Source organism: Hemitrygon akajei, chromosome 1, assembly GCF_048418815.1.
Source record: "Hemitrygon akajei chromosome 1, sHemAka1.3, whole genome shotgun sequence".
NCBI classification, from domain to species: Eukaryota; Metazoa; Chordata; class Chondrichthyes; order Myliobatiformes; family Dasyatidae; genus Hemitrygon; species Hemitrygon akajei.
This window is the reverse complement of record NC_133124.1, coordinates 123,803,319-123,819,716: the sequence shown is the minus strand read 5'-3', so window position 1 is coordinate 123,819,716 and position 16,398 is coordinate 123,803,319. Positions and strand designations below refer to the sequence as shown.

Genomic DNA, 16,398 nt, shown 5'->3' with positions numbered 1-16,398 from the left:
AATCAGAATCAGGTTTAATATCAGCGGCATATGTCGTGAAATCTGTTGTCTTTGCAGCAGCAGTACAATGCAATAAATAATAATAGAAAAAAAAACTGAATTGCGGTATGTTTGTATATCAAATATTTAAATAAGTAGTGCAAAAATAGAAATAAAAATGAAGTGAGGTAGCATTCATGGGTACATAGCCTTTCCTGAAACTTTGCTGAATGTGATCTTCATTTTTATGCTATTTTATGGTTCTTTGTAGGAAAAATTATTTCAAAGTAAATAACTGTAAAAAAAAGTCCTTTGGTTAAACATAATCCAGAGCTATATAAATGTAAATTACCTCTTCTTAGTTTGGGCTATTGAATCACAGCTGAATTGTGACCACTTTAAACAATTTTAAGCAGTAATTTAACAAATATCATCTCATTAGCCTGAACAATTTAAAATCTGGATTTGAGAAGCATCAATCACCAATACATTTAGATATTTACATCCAAACATCAAGTTGAACAAAACGCTTTCTTACTTGTGTACGGTTTAACAGCAGACAAAAGCAAGCACCGCTTTGATCTTTGATTACTTTTGGCTAGAATTCATCCTGTTGCAGGACTGACCGGTTGTCTAGAGACCAACCGCCCCTTTCTTGATACAAATAATGGCTCACCTTTTGGCCTTTTCAAAAGAAAATCTTCCACTATGGCAGAGTTTGTAAAGTTTTTTTTCAAAAAGCATCACAGTATAGGCTAGTAACCAACATGCTACTTCCAATAAATCCTGGAATCGATACACACCGATTTTATAAGATTGCTGATGCTTTTCCCTCTTCCTGACATCAGTTCCAGACTTTTAAATTATTTACCAAACTACAATGATCAATGAAATTGTCCCATAAAGCACCCAGTGATTCATTTGCTTTTCAAGAAGAAATCATTAGTAGCCTCTAAAGAGAAATCTCCATGCACCAGCAAACAAAATGTGGCTTTTATCTGATGTGCTTTCATCATACAAGCACTCAGCTATGCTGGACGTGAATCAATGTCTTAGCAGAACCCTTTGATTAAATATTAAAAAGGGACAATGCTTAAACACCAATTCAAACCTCTCACTGGTTCTCTTTGATAGGAATTGTGTTATAAAAAGGATTATTTTATCTTTCCCACACTCACTACATCTTACTCTCTCAATGCATCAGTAACCTTGCAAACACTGCAGCATGCTTTCCTGATAGACAGGCTATTGTACAGAAATCACAGAGAGAACTCATTGAAAAACAACTATAACCTTCACTGTTTGCACCCATGCACGTGAATACTATTCAGCTAAAGCAGAACATTTTTAAATTACAACACATATATTAATCATTTTTGCACTTGAAAGCCAAGAAGAGTCTTAATACAATTTAGTTTCTTGATGGTAACATTCAGTTAGAAATCTTTAAACAAATAAACCATAAAAATATATGAAATTATAATAAAAAAAGAATAAGAATGCATGCACGTCCATTAATGTCTGTTTTCCTAATTGCATATGATGTACAATGAAGATTTAATGCAACATGTATTTTTCAAAAGCAAATGTAACAGTATTTACCCCACAGAGTAACATTATTCTGTAATATTGCACTGAATTTAATTTCAAGCATTTGAATCGGCACACTCAGTACTGCAGGTAACTTTATAAAAATGGCTTTAACACATAAATTCATATTTTTTGCTTGAATAGCATCCAACTACATGGAGTCTCCTGTGTTGTTATCCACTGTTCACCCCAAAATCATCAGGTCTCTGTTCATACTATCGTCATGACTGATTTCACAAACTATGAAAGAAACCTAGCTTCTTGCTCGGTACAAGTTACAAACTTCTCCGCTCTCGCCATGAAAGGCAATTACTCCATAATTAGGAGTTAAGATACAAAGGAAGGGTCACTTCTAGACCCAAGACCATAATAGACTGAGTTACCTGATCCAAGGACGGTCAGGGATTATTTTAACAGTCCATAGTCACTGGCGGTTCCAAAGCACCTCATCCAACAACAAAGTTGTCTCTCTGCTGTGAACTTGGGCCGTACACACCCAGCTGACTGGTTCCTGTTCTCCCCCGTATCAAAAGGAGGTCATGTGGGCGATGAGCTCTGGTGTTTCTCTGGCAACTGGCAAGCTGATTTCCATAGGATCCTCCTGTCACTCCCGGGGTCTGACTAGTCCCAGTGGGGCAACTCAACCCTGCTCACCCTGGCTCTCTCTGATCACCGCACAGCATGCCAGTGCCATTCCTCTATACGTCAAAGGTTCCGGGCTCCAAAAGTTACGGAAACAAGGCAGGAGAATAGGGTTGAAAGGGTTAATAAATTAGCCATGATGGAACGGCAGAGCAGATACAATGGGCAGAATGGCCTTGTTCTGCTTCTGTATCTTATATAGCTTTCTAGGCCCTGACGGCAAATCTGAATATTGAAAGGCCTGCACAGAGTGGATTTGGAGAGAATGTTTCCAATAAACACAAGAGATTTTACAGATACTGGAAATCCAGCACAACACACACAACAAAATGGGTGAGTGACACACACCAAATGCTGGAGGAACTCAGTAGGTCAGGCAACACCTATGGAGGAGAATAAACAGCCAACATTTTGGCCCACCACCTTCATCAGGTCCTGATGAAGGGTCTCAGCCTGAAACATCATTCCCCTTTATGAGTTCCTCTAGCGTTTTGAGGATGTTTCCAATAGTGAGGGAATCCAGCACCAGAGGGCACTGTTTCAGAATACAAGGACATGCTATTAAAACAGAGATGAAAAGGAATTTCTTCAGCCAGAGGCTCTTCTTCCAAAATAACTGAAAAAGGTGCATTCGATTCTTTATTATGAAACCATCCAAGATGAGCAATCTTTTAGCAATAAAAAACTCACAAAACTAAATTAGCGATACAATGTTCAAATTAGTGAAGCAACAAACTTAGCGGCTGAACTAACATATTCAAGTAAAGTTAGCAAGTATGTTGGTATTCCAATAGTGGCCCAATTAGCAGTCCAAATTAGCATAACTAAGTGGTTGAACTAAATTAGCATTCCAATTAATGCAATTAATTGATAATAAATTAATTCATCGGTGATTAATTAACATTGACTCTTTATCTCTCTGCATAGATGCTGCTTGACCTGTGTGTGTTACTCTGGATTTCCAGCATCTGCAGCATCTCATTCTTTCACCAGAATTTCTTTAGCCACAGGGAGTGAATCTGCAGAATTCACTGCCACAGATGACTGTGGAGGCCAAGCTATTGGGTATATTTAAAGTGTTGGTTGATATGTTCCTGATTAGTAAGGACATCAAAGGTTATGGGGAGAAGGCAGGAGAATGGGGTTGTGAGAAAATAAGTCAGCCATGATGGAATGGCAGAGCAGACCCAATGGGCTGAATGGCCTATTCTGAACTATATCTTATGGTTTGATGGAGTGGTGAAGAAGCTCGGAGCTATTCAGCAGATTAGTAGTCAACTGATAAACTAAAGTTATTTTGCAGATGATGGAAGTCCAGAGTAACACACACAAAATGCAGGAGGAACTCAGCAAGTCAGGCAGCATCTGCAAAATGAAAGCAGCAGTTATGAGGCAGTCAGACAGTCACAGGAATATGCTAAAAAGGAGATAGATATTTTGGCATCATGTTCAGTGCGAACATTGTGGGCCAAAGGCACTTTTTCTATGCTTTTCTGTCCAATGTTCTATTTCTAGTTCCATATTCAACTCTACATTCATGAGTTGACCTAATTTAAATATGAAAGAATTGAAGTTGATTCTCAACCCCACCGTCATTCCTTACCTCCAAACCCATTCCACTGTCGCCCCATGAACCCATTTCCACAGTGTTCCAGCACACCCCAATGCCTCATTGTCGCTCCATCAATCCTCCCTGCTGCCACGCCTCTTCTGCAACCCAACTCTCACCTGTGACATCATCACTCATCCCCTACCATCACTTCCCTAGAACTGAAGAAGGGTCTCGGCCCAAAACGTTAGTTATCTGTTCATTTCCATAGATGCTGCCCGACCTGCTGAGTCCCTTCAACACTTTGTGGTGCGTGTTGCTTTGGAGTTCCTGCATCTGCAGACCTTCTCGCGTTTATCACCACTCTAAACCCCAGTGTCCACACTCCACCCTCTCCAGCTCACTATCTCTTCATGTTACCCCCTCACCCTTGAAATCCAGCTCTCTGCCCTCTCATCCCCATCTCATCAGCACCCCCGGGTCTGTCAGCAATCTACTGTAATACCATCACTTCACCACTACCTCTCCACCAACCACATCTCTCCAAAACCCCATTCCTACTACATTTATAACCAGAGGTATTTCATCTTTCACAGACTGTTCTTCCCAGGGTAGAAACGTTGAATGCTAAAGGACAAGCATTTACTGTGAGGGGGAGAGGAAGTTTAATAGAGATGTATAGTGCAATATTTTTTACACAGTGAGTGGCGAGTGCATGGAATGAGCTTTCGTGGATAATTGTGGAAACAGATACCATAGCAACGTTTAAGAGGTGTCAGATGTGCAGTGAATCAAGAAACAAGGATTAATTTTATCTGACATGTACTTAGGAATTTGCTGGCGTGTGTTGGCATATGCAACAAAACATGACTTTCAACAATTATAAAGAATAAAGAATTATATAAAAGTAAAGTTACAAGTATAGATATGGAATAAAACATGCAAAAATCCATAAATACCAGCATGTATTTACAATGTAAACAGCATTATAATAAGTGGTTTAAAATGCTTATAGTGCAATGCAATGACTGAGGTAATAGATAGAGGGGGTTGGAGGGGTCATTAGAGTGGTTGATCAGATTTACTGCCTGGGGAAAAAACTTTAAAATGGTGTGAAATTTTTGTTTTAATAGCTCCACAATGCTTTCCAGAAGGATGCTTTGGTAAAGGCAGTTTGCTGGTGGGCAGTTTCCACCATTATTTTTCTTGCTCATTTCTTTATCCTGGACACATACAAATCCCGCGGTGATGGTAGACTGCAGACAGTGACCCCTTCTGTTGTTCTCACTGTTTACTGTAGTTCTCCTATACTGTGAGAGGATGCTACACCAGACCAGACAGTAATGTCTGATGTGAGGATGCTCTTTTTGATGACAGTGTGGAACTGCACCAGTGTGTTCTGGGGAAGACAGAATTTTACCATCTGCTGCAAGAAGTACATCCTCTGCCAAGCCTTTTTGTTAATGAAGGAGATGTGGTTCTCCCAGATAATTCTCCTGAAATGGCAGGATATGGACCATGTACAGGCTGAAAAGGGATTCAATTTAATTTGGCATCGCATTTGGTGCAGACATCATGGGCCGAAGTGCTTTACTGTTTCTATTTCTAGTTACATATTCAACTCCATATTTATTAGTTTACCTAATTCAAATATGAAAGAATCATGGTGCCTGTTGGTGCCAATTGTTGTAAGAAATTGAAACATGCTCTCTTAATTACATCAGGCATTAATAACCACAGCATACAGAGCTGAAAAGAAATGTATTATCTTCTGTAAGTATCTAATTAGAATATGATTGATATGCTCTTGTCTAGCAAAGATTTATGTAGATCAGGATACTGTGCTGAGATGCAGACTACAAGCGATCTTCTATAATCTCCACAAATTAATATTGATAAGGGTAAAGGGAGTATGTAACAGAGTCATTTCTTAAAGCAAATGAAACATTCTTCACTTTCCATGTCAGAAAAAGGGCTTTAATGCTGAAATATGGTATTATACTTCATTTTGATAGAATAATGGATTGCATGTTGGTGTACAATAGTAATTGTACATCATTGTCTGAACTATTTCACTTAAGATAGTGGTCTACATAGTTTGAAAATGTTTGGATCAGTAAATCATCTTTTTTCTCCTGGCACATTGCAAGAAATAAAGACATTTGGCATCCTTTTACATATCGGTAATTCTAATCCATGTGTGGGAAAAATCTATGAATCTCTAAATTCCACTATGAACAGAATGCTTAATTTATTCTTTTAAAATGAAAAGTAATTGAAGTTGCTCAGCAGTTTAGGCTAGGTGGTTCGTATAGCTTTTATTTATAAAATGCTTTTTCATTTGCAATTTCAAATCACATTGTTCCTTTCTGCACCTTGTGGCATATTGGGCAGTAACCTCGCCATTTCTTTAATATCTTTGTCTGTTTTTTACAAGGCCGAGTTGCTAGACCAACGCTCACCCCAGCATGGAAGGAAAGCGTGTAAGGAGCCGGCCAGGTTCGAACCCAGGACCAATCACCTTGAAGTCTGGTATGGATGCCATTACACCACCGGCCAGCAATTTCAAATCAGTACTTCAGTTAAACAGACGTACTGATGTGCAAGGTTTTAGGAATTCATATTTTCTAAACAAATACATCTCTGGCGATTTTCAGAAGGCATTATTTACATAAGAAACAATTATCCTGCTAAATGTGATAATGTGATACAGACAATGTACTGATTTCAAGACTCATTTAAAGATTCAATGCATGTCTATCTACTATTCACGTACAATCAGTGGCCACTTTATTAGATATCACCAGTAACTGATAAAGGGGCCACTAAGTGTACATATGCTCATGGCCCTCTGCTGCTGAAGCCCATCCACTTCAAGGTTCGACGTGCTGTGCATTTGGAGATGCTTTCCTGCATACCACTGTAGTAACTCATTAACTGAGTTACTATTGCTTTCCTGTCAGCTTGAACCAGTCTGGCCTCTGACCTGTCATTAGAAAGCGGTTTTGCCCACAGAACTGACACTCACTGGATGTTTCTGTTTTGGTTTTTTTTGCATCATTTTCTATAAACTCTAGACACTAACGTGTGTAAAATCCAGGAGACTAGCAGTTTCTGGGATACCCAAACCACCCTGCCTAGCACCAACAATCATTCCACAGTCAAAGTCACTTAGATCACATTTCTTCCCCATTCTGATGTTTGGTCTGAACAACAACCAAATCTCTTGACCATGTCTGAATGCTTTTATGCACTGAGTTGCTACCATATGATTGGCTGATTAGATATTTACATTAACAAGTAGGTTTTTTTTCAATACTGTATAGCTTGTAATAAACATTGTTATACACAGTTCTTCGTAGTATTTCAAACTCAGCTATCCGTTTTCTTGGGAATATTTGCAGTGCCCTCTCCTGGAAGTGTTGGCTCAACTTTCTTGCCATTTCCTTCTTTCCTGTTTCATTCCCCCAATTTCACTCTCAGTCTTACCTTAGATGCCCTCATTTCATATATATTCGTAGAGGCTCCCGCTCTGCCTTTTGATATTACTTGCAAGCTTTGTCTCGCAATCAACTTTCTCCTCTTAAATAATATTTTAGTCCCTCACTGGTGTCTCCTGAAAAATTCCAGACTTCAGCTCTATGACTAGCTTTTGCTGTTTTATATATTCTAGTTTTAGGTTAGACTTGCTGCACAAGTTGACAGGGTTGTTAAGAAAGTACATGTTGCGTTAGTCTTCATTAATCAGGGAATTGAGTTCAAGAGCCGTGAAATCCATAAAATCCTAGTTAGACAACACTTGGAATACTGCGTTCAGTTCTGGTCACCTCATTATATAGGAAGGGCATCGAAGCTCTAGAAAGGGTGCAGAGGAGATTTATCAGATTGCTACCGGATTAGAAGATTTTGTGAAGATCAGTTGAGCGAGCTCGGATTTTCTTGCTGGAGTGAAGGAGGATGAGAAATGACTTGATAGAAAATGATAAGAGGCATAGATTGAGTGGATAGCCATGGACTTTTCCCAGGGCTAATGTGGTAATACAAGGGAGCATAATTTTAAGGTGACAGGAGAAAAGTATAGGAGGGACGTCAGAGGTAAGTTTTTTTTTACATAGAGAGTAGTGGGTGCATGAAATACCCTATCAGGGGTGTGGTAGAGGCAGGTACATCAAGGGCATTTAAGGAACTTTAGATAGGCACGTGGAAAATGGAAGGGTGTGTAGGAGGAAAGAGTTAGATTGCAGACAAGGTCATTACGTTCAGTTGCTGTTCAGACCAAACATCAGAGTGCGGAAAAAATGTGATCTAAGTGACCTTGACTGTGGACTTATTGTTGGTGCCAGTCAGGGTGGTTTGAGTATCTCAGAAACTGTTAATCTCCTGTGATTTTCATATACAACAGTCTCTAGAGTTTACAGAGAATGGTGAGTAAACCAAAAAAAAAACATCCAATGAGCAACAGTTCTGTGGGCAAAAATGCCTTGTTAATGAGAGAGGTCAGAGGAGAATGGCCAGGCTGGTTCAAGCTGACAGGAAGGCAACAGTAACTCAAATAACCACACTTACAACAGTGGTGTACAGAAGAGCATCTCCAAACACAAGACTCGTTGAACCTTGAAGTGGATGGGCTACAGGAGCAGAAGAGACCATAAACACACACTTAGTTAATGTATTGTATATTCACAGTTATTTTTAACTGCATCTGCTGCTCACACTGACCACTCAACACCTAACAACTGGTCAGAGTGGTGGAATGAACAACACGGGAAATAACAAGTACTCTATGAGCAGACAGCAGAGTAAGGGATCGCGGGGACAGGCAATGTACCATTTTAAAGAAAAAGAACATAGAAAAGGAGAAAGAAAGCCAGAATTTATCTCATGAATACTTTTTTACGTCGAGAGTGAGATGTTTCTGAAATAAGCTGCCAGATGTACTGAAGAAGATTAGCTTTATATATCACATATATTTCAAAATATACAGTGAAATGCGTCATTTGCATTAAGTAAATCAGCATGAGTCAGCACGGTTCTGGTGCCAACATAGCACAGCATGTCCACAACTCACTAACCCTATCTTTGGAAACCCGAGCGCCCAGGGAAAACCCATGCATTTACAAGGAGAACCTATAAATTCCTTAAAGACAGTGGCGGGATTGGAGACCCATTCTCGTAGCTGGCACTGTAAAGCACTGTGCTAACCACTATGCTACCATACCAACATTTTTTTAGGGTTGAAGGAGGTACAGTAACAACTTTGATGAAACGTTGAACAGGTACAGTACATAGGCAGAAAAGGTTTAGAAGCCAAACACAAGAAGATGGGAAGAGCTTTGTGGGCATCTTGATCAGCATGGACCAGCTGGACAGAAGGGCCTTTTGCTTTGCTCTCTGACTCTACAGCTATCTCTTCAGAGATGTCTTCTGTAAGTTTGCTGATGGACCAAATTTGGGTGACAAACTGAATGTAAAGGGCTCTATCTTAAATAATGACAAGACCAAGCACAGGAAGGAGATAGAGAGCTTGGTGACATGGTGTCATGATAACACCTTTCTCTCAGTGGTCAGTGACTTCAGGAATGGGAGTGGGGAGTGGTACACATGTCCCTGTCTATATCAGTGGTACTGAGGATGAGAGGATTGAGAGTTTCAAGTTCCTAGGGTGAACATTATCAATAGTCTGGCCTTGTCCAACCACATTTTTGTTTTGAAGAATACATCTCATTGGGTGTTTGGTGGTCTTTCACATCAGACACCCTCACCCAGGCGACCCAGCTGTGGTTGATCAAGCCACGACTTGTGATCAGGCAGCATGCGCTGCAGATCCTCCTGGACTTTCTCTCTTCATCCAGAGCCATTTTGAGGCTTTCTCTGCTGCCTCAGTATTGTTGATGATGGCTCTCTCCCTCCTCGTACCAGGAATGTCCGATGCGCTGACTCTGTGAAGAGACTTTCCAAGGAAGCCTCGGCAGGCACTTTGCCGCCCATCCCTCATAGATGCCACAGCCAAGAACATTCACCAATACCTCTACTTCCTCAGGAGGCTCAAAAAAATACAGCCTGTCCCTGCCCACCCGTACCGATTTTTATTGAGGCGCCGTAGAAAGCATCCTATCTAGATGCAATATGACTTGGCATGGTAACTGCTCTGCCCATGACAGCAAGAACCCCCAGAGAGTTGGGGACACTTCATGGAAACCTGCCTCTCCTCCATGAACTCTGTTTACCCCTCTCGCTACATCAGTAAAGCAGGCAGCATAACGAAAGACCCCTCTCCCGTGCGCAGGAGATATAAAAGCCTGAAAGCACGTACCACCAGCCCCCATGTCAGCTTCTACCCCACTGTTGTAAGACTACTGAAGGGTTCCCGAAATGATGAAATAGACTCTTGGCCTCACAATCTACCTTCCTGTCTACCTAACTGCACTTTCTCCACACTGTTACACTTCATTCTGCATTCTGTTATTGTTTTACCTTGTACGACCTCAATGCGCTGTGTAATGAATTGATCTGTACAAAGAGTATACAAGACAAGCTCTTTGTTGTTCCTCAGTTCATGTAATGATAATAAACTAGTTGCAAATGGGATCTTGCGGGAAGGTACTAAATTGGGGGAGTGCAAATTACCACAGGATATGACAGGAGCTAAGGGGCATTAATTGGGAGCTGCTGCTGTCAGGCACGTCCGTATCAGACCTGTGGGATTTGTTTAAAGTCAAGCTTGGAGTCAGAGCGAGTGGCTGAGATATTTAAAGAGTACTTGGAATCAATATTTACCAAGAAGGAGGACCTAGAACACAGAGCATAGAATATAGAACAGTCCATCAAAGGAACAGGCTCTTCGGCCCACAATGTTGTGCTGAACCAATTATGTTAATAAACAAATGGCCAACTAAACTTCTGCCTGCACAATGTCTATACTGTATCCTTCCATGTCCTTCTCATTCATGTGCCTATCTAAATGTCTCTTAAAAAGTCTCTAATGTTTCTGGCTCTGCCACCAGCCCAGGCACCCACCAGTCTCTGTTTAAAAAACTTGCCTCTCACATCTCCTTTGGGTTTACCCCCCTCATACCTTAAATGCATTATTAGACATTTCAACCCTGGGAAAAATATACTGTCTATCTACCCTATATCTATGCCTATCATAATCTTATAAACCTTTATCTGATCTCCCCTCAGCCTCTGCCACTCCAGAGAAAACAACCCAGGTTAGTCCAACCTCTCATTATAATGTACTCCCTCTAATCCAGGCAGCATCTTGGTCATCCTCTAGGAGGAAGTGGAAGCTTAGTGGAGCAAGCTAATGTGCTGGGATATTTTGAAATTAAGTAGGAAGTAGTACTGGGTCTTCTGAAAATCCAAGTCTCCAAGACCAAATGGCATTTATCCCAGAATATTGAAAGAAACAAGTGAGGAATTTGCTGGGAATTTGACAAAGATCATTGTATCCTGACTAGCAAAGGTTTGGAGAGTGGCAAATGTTGTGCCTTTGTTCAGGAAAGAAAATAGGGATAATCGAGGTAATTATCGAGCCGTGGGCCTGATGTTAAAGCAGGGAATCCAATGGACACTGAGGACACCTGTATATATTTGGAAAGGCATGGCTTGCTTAGGGACAGTCAATGTGGCTTTGTGCAAAGTAGGCCATGCCTTACAAATTTGATTGAGTTTTTTTGAGGCTAAGGCAGTAAACATTATCTACATGGAACTTAGTAAGGCATTTAATAAGGTTCCTCATAATAAGATGATTCAGAAGATAAAGATGCATTGGATCCAGGATGAATTGCAAGTTTGGATTCAGAACTGTCTTGCCCCTAGAAGCCAGGGAGTAAGGGTGGAATTTCAGCTGGAGGTCCGTGACCAGTGATGTTTTGCGAGGATTGATGCTGGGGTCTCTGTTGTTGGTGATATACATTGGGAGGTCAAGTGTAAGGAGAAAGTATACAGTTAATGGTAGAGCCCTTAATAACACTGAGTTACAGAGGGATCAAAGTACATTTATTATCAAAGTATGTATACAGAATACAACTCTGAAATTCATCCTTCCACAGACAAAGAAACACCATGGAACCCGTTCGAGAAAATATCAAACATCCAAATGGGCGAAACAAAGAACAAATTGCGCAAATGTCAAAGAGCGAGTGAACAACACATAGTATATCAAACATCAAACCTGTAGTGTTCAGTCTAGCGCTGTGCCATTAGCCAAGGCAGGCCCTAGGGCCATTCTTCGCTGAGGTGCCCCAGTCCGCATCAATTGCCCCGATCAAACCGCTCAAAAACAGCAAAAAAAAAAGAAAAACTGTAATCCAGAAACACATGCAACATGAACCTCAAAGTCACCCAAAAGGAGTGCTTAGCCTTGCTGATCAATCCTGGCAACACAGAACCCGAGGATCTTGGGGTCCAAGTCTATAGTTCACTGAAGGTGGCGACAGAAGTGAATAAGGTAGTAAAGCTGGTGTAAGGCATGCTTGCCTTCATCAGTGAGGGGGTTGAATATAGGAATCAGTAAGTGATGCTGCAGCCGTATAAAACATCGAACAGACCACACTTGGAGACCTGTGTGCATTTCTGGTCACCCATTACAGGAAGGGTGTGGGGACTGCGGAGAGAGTCCATTGGAGGTTTACCAGAATGCTGTCTGGATTATATGGCATGGGCTATCAGTAAAGGTTGAACAAACTTGGGTTGTTCTCCCTAGAGCATCGGAAGCTAAGGGGCAGACCTGATAGTGGCTTCTAAAATTATGAACAAAATAGACAGAGAAGGCAGTCAGAATCTTCTCTCCAGAGAAAAAAAATGTCAAGCGCCAGAGGACATGCTTTTAAGGTGAGGGGTGTAAGTTTAAAGGTAACAAAAGGGGCTTTTTTTTAAACATAGAGAGTGACGGGTGCTTGGAACAGGATATTGGGGAAGTAGTGGAATTAGCCAATCTGTTGGAGTTAAAGAGGCTTTTAGATAAGCAGAAGAATATGACAGGAGTGGAGGAATATGATGACACCTAGGAAGAGGACATTTAGAAGAAACTGGCTTCAAGATCAGTGCAACATCCTGGGCTGAATGGCCCGTCCAGTGCTGTACTGTCCTATGTCCTATATACTACATTCATGCAGTGCCTCTTACCTTTTCTGCTAGCTATATCTTTAAAAATGATTACTCCTTCATAAAAATGTGTATATACATTAAAGTTAGAACTGGTAACATTATCAAAATTAGCCATATCTATAATATCAATAATTTTTCTGGCTTTGCTTGTTCCCCTATCTGATGGATCTTATTAACATGGTGAGCTTGCTGACGATATCCCTCTTGTTACTTTTATACCTACCCCCTGACCATAAAAGCCTATCCTCTGGTGTTTCTACTCTGACATTTCTACTTTGGAGAGAAGATTCTGACTGTCTACCCTAGCTATTTTGCCACAATGTTAAAACCTCTATCAGGGTCTACTCTTAGCCCTTGAGGCTCTACGGAGGACAACCCAAATTTGTTCAACCTTTCCTTATAGATCATACTCTCTAATCCAGGCAACATCCTAGTAAACCTCTTCTGCACCCTCACAATTCCTGAGACCCTTACACTTGGCTTCAATTTTCCTGGCCAGAGAAGGGAAGAATCCCTTGGAGTTCCATCCCATTAGACTGGCAACCAATGATTACTTTTAAAATTACAGTACGGGATCAGGATTGGGCACAGCTTAATTTCCCCTCATCTATACACACCAAACATTCTGTTTCTTCTCATCACACATAAACACTTTGCATAAATACTCAGGAAGATAGCTGATACAATTGAATTGCACTCCAGTATTGGTTGCCTCAGGAAAGATGAGTGAAAAAATGGAAAGAGGGAGAGGGAAAATCCCTTTATTTTATGAAAAAAAATCATTGCATAGTCCTGTCACGTGCAATTAAGAAAAGCATTATACACTGGCATATGTTAAATGTTGCTAGGTAACTGCTTGTAGATCAGGCTCAAAGTCAATATATGGTCCATTGAATGTAATCTAGAAGAAAACCAGGAAATGATAAGGTAAATTCCATAAACATTAGACATGCACCGTTGAAATCAATCATTGAAAAATTTAAATTTAAAAATGAAATATAGGAACAGGCAAGATAATAGTATTTCATTTGTTTTTGACACCTGAAAGTGCGCGTGTTTCTTTGTGTTTGATATTGATATATTAGCATTAAAACCTTCAAAGCCATATTTATTAACTATATATTGTATGTGATTATAAACTGGATATTAAACTCACTGGTTAGACGGAAATGTACAGCTCGTCCTTGACAGTAACCGAGTGGCTCGACTTCAGGCTGCAGTGAACTGATAACCTATCCGGAAAAAAGTGTACATTAGTAGACGATTAATACAATTACCAGAAGCATGTAGATACTTGCATAAATTACATGGAGTGACGCGGTACATAAAAACACAGAAGATTATTATAATTGCCTTTGGAAGCATCAAAGGACTATAAAATTGAATGCTTTATGTGCGAGAGGCCTATGGTTTAACAACCATGGATCAGATTTTGCCATAACAGGTCATCCAGTAACGTTTACCTTCCAATAGACTTGACGATCTGTTTCTAGTCTCCATAAACCTATGTTTAAAAATTGCTTTAAATAAGACCATAAGACATAGGAGCAGAATTAGGCCATTTGGCCCATCGAGTCTGTTCCACCATTTGATCATGGCTGATTTATTATTCCTCTCAACGCCATTCTCCCTGCCTTCTCCTCATAACCTTTGATGCGTTTACTAATCAAGAATCTGTCACACTCCATCATAATGTAACTTGATAACTCACAGTGATGGACACTAGGTACTGGAAATCAAGTAACAATGTCAGTCAAAGATGTCATGGAGACATACAGCACAGAAACAGGCCCCTTGGCCCACAGTGTTCATGCTGTTCATCAAGCACCCAGTTTACACTAATCCTAAACTAACCATTTATTCTCCCCACATTCTTATCAAATGCCCCCAGATTCTAACACTCACCACATTAGGAATAATTTACATTAGCCAGCTAACCCACCACCATGCACATCCTTGGAATGTGGGAGGAGGCCCATGTACTTAAATGGAGAACACGCCATTGCGCTAAGATTTGAGGAAAATATGGAAAAGGCTTCAGTAATACTAGAGACTCTGCAGATGCTGGAAATCCAGAGCAACACACAAAAAATGCTGGAGGAACTCAGCAGGTCAGGCAACATCTATGGAGAGGAATAAAGAGTCAAAGTTTTGGGGTGAGAGACTTCATCAAGACCAATGGTTCAAGAATACTATACACCAAAGCCCACTTCGTCAACCTATCCACCCCCATCTCAAAAGAACAGGAATTAATTCAGTGTTGGATTGGGGTGTAGAACTGCATTTTTCTTGTAGTTTAACTTTCCTATGCTTGCTTATATTTTTATATAATCATGTACAGTATATACATAAGATTGTTCAGTGATTTTGCCAGTAATTGCAATACAGTTGCTTCCGTATTTTTCTATAAACTTCTTAGCTCTCAGTAGCAGGTGTCAAGTTACTTGAATTTGGCTATTTTATAAGTTATTTATTATCACTGGAATTTGTTTCAACTCTAGCCTGAGTACGAGATGACTATGATGGGGGCATTTTCTTGTCATGTGGAAGGAAGCCAATGTTGCAGCACAGCTGGGCATGTGCCAGAGGAGTTTGGCCCTGCAAATCCCATGTTTCTAATATTGTGTGACCGTTCCGAAATTTCTGTTACTTACAGGGGGAAGTAACTGCTGAAAAGCTCCACCTCAAAGTTAAGTGACGTACAGGGAAAAAACAACAGATTGAATAGAGAGGAAAATTAAAAGTCTGAAATTTCTGACACACAAAAGGTCCTGGAAATCTTGAGCAGCATGCACAAAATGCTGGAAGAACTCGGCAGATCAAGCAGCATTAATGGAGGGAAAAGAACATTTTGGGCTGAGATCCTTCATCAGGGCTGGAAAGAAAGAGGGCAGAAGCTAGAATGAAAAGGTATGGGGAGGAGGAGGACAAGCTGACATAAAGAATGAACCAAGTGAAGGGATGGGTAGGTAGGTGGGGGAGGAGAGATCGGAAAAGCGGGGAGGTGACAGGTGGAGGAGGTAAAGGGCTGAAGGAGGAGGAATCTGACAGGAGCGGGTGGTAGACCATGAACTAAAGATAAGGAAGTGGGGTACCAGAGGGAGGGGATGGGGAAGAGAGGACCACCAGAATCGGGGAGGGAACTGAGGGAAGTGGTTATTGGAAGTTAGAGAAACAGACATTCATGATGTCAGGCCTAATCATGGAGAGTTAGGAAGATATGGATTGACATGTCGGTATGGGAATGGGAAGTGGAACTGAATCGGGGACACCATATATTCCTTCTTGGTAGTCTCTAACCTGATGGCATAAACATTAGCCACTCACTCCTCTCTGTTTCCCCCCCCCCCTTGGTTTTCCTTATTCTGGTGGCCTTTTCTTCCCCTCCATGACCTGCTCATCCCTTCCCTCTGGTGCCCCACATTCTTTCCTTTACATTATGGTCTACTGTGCTCCCCTATCCGATTCCTTCTTTGTCTGCTCTTTCCTTCTTCCACCTATTACCTCCCACATCATTCCTTTCCATC

General features: G+C 40.8%; 1 protein-coding gene across 6 annotated transcripts in view; it reads right to left on the bottom strand.

The window, feature by feature from the left end:
• LOC140730596 (neurocalcin-delta) overlaps window positions 1–16,398 on the bottom strand; it is a 323,285-nt gene that overhangs the window by 101,782 nt on the left and 205,105 nt on the right. For 5 of the 6 annotated variants that reach the window (XM_073051282.1, XM_073051290.1, XM_073051273.1 and 2 more), the window contains one exon: window positions 14,028–14,103. The gene's annotated coding sequence lies outside the window, so the exon portion shown is untranslated. Of the gene's footprint in view, window positions 1–14,027; window positions 14,109–16,398 lie in introns of all 6 variants that reach the window. The other variant, XM_073051309.1, reaches the window with a different exon arrangement.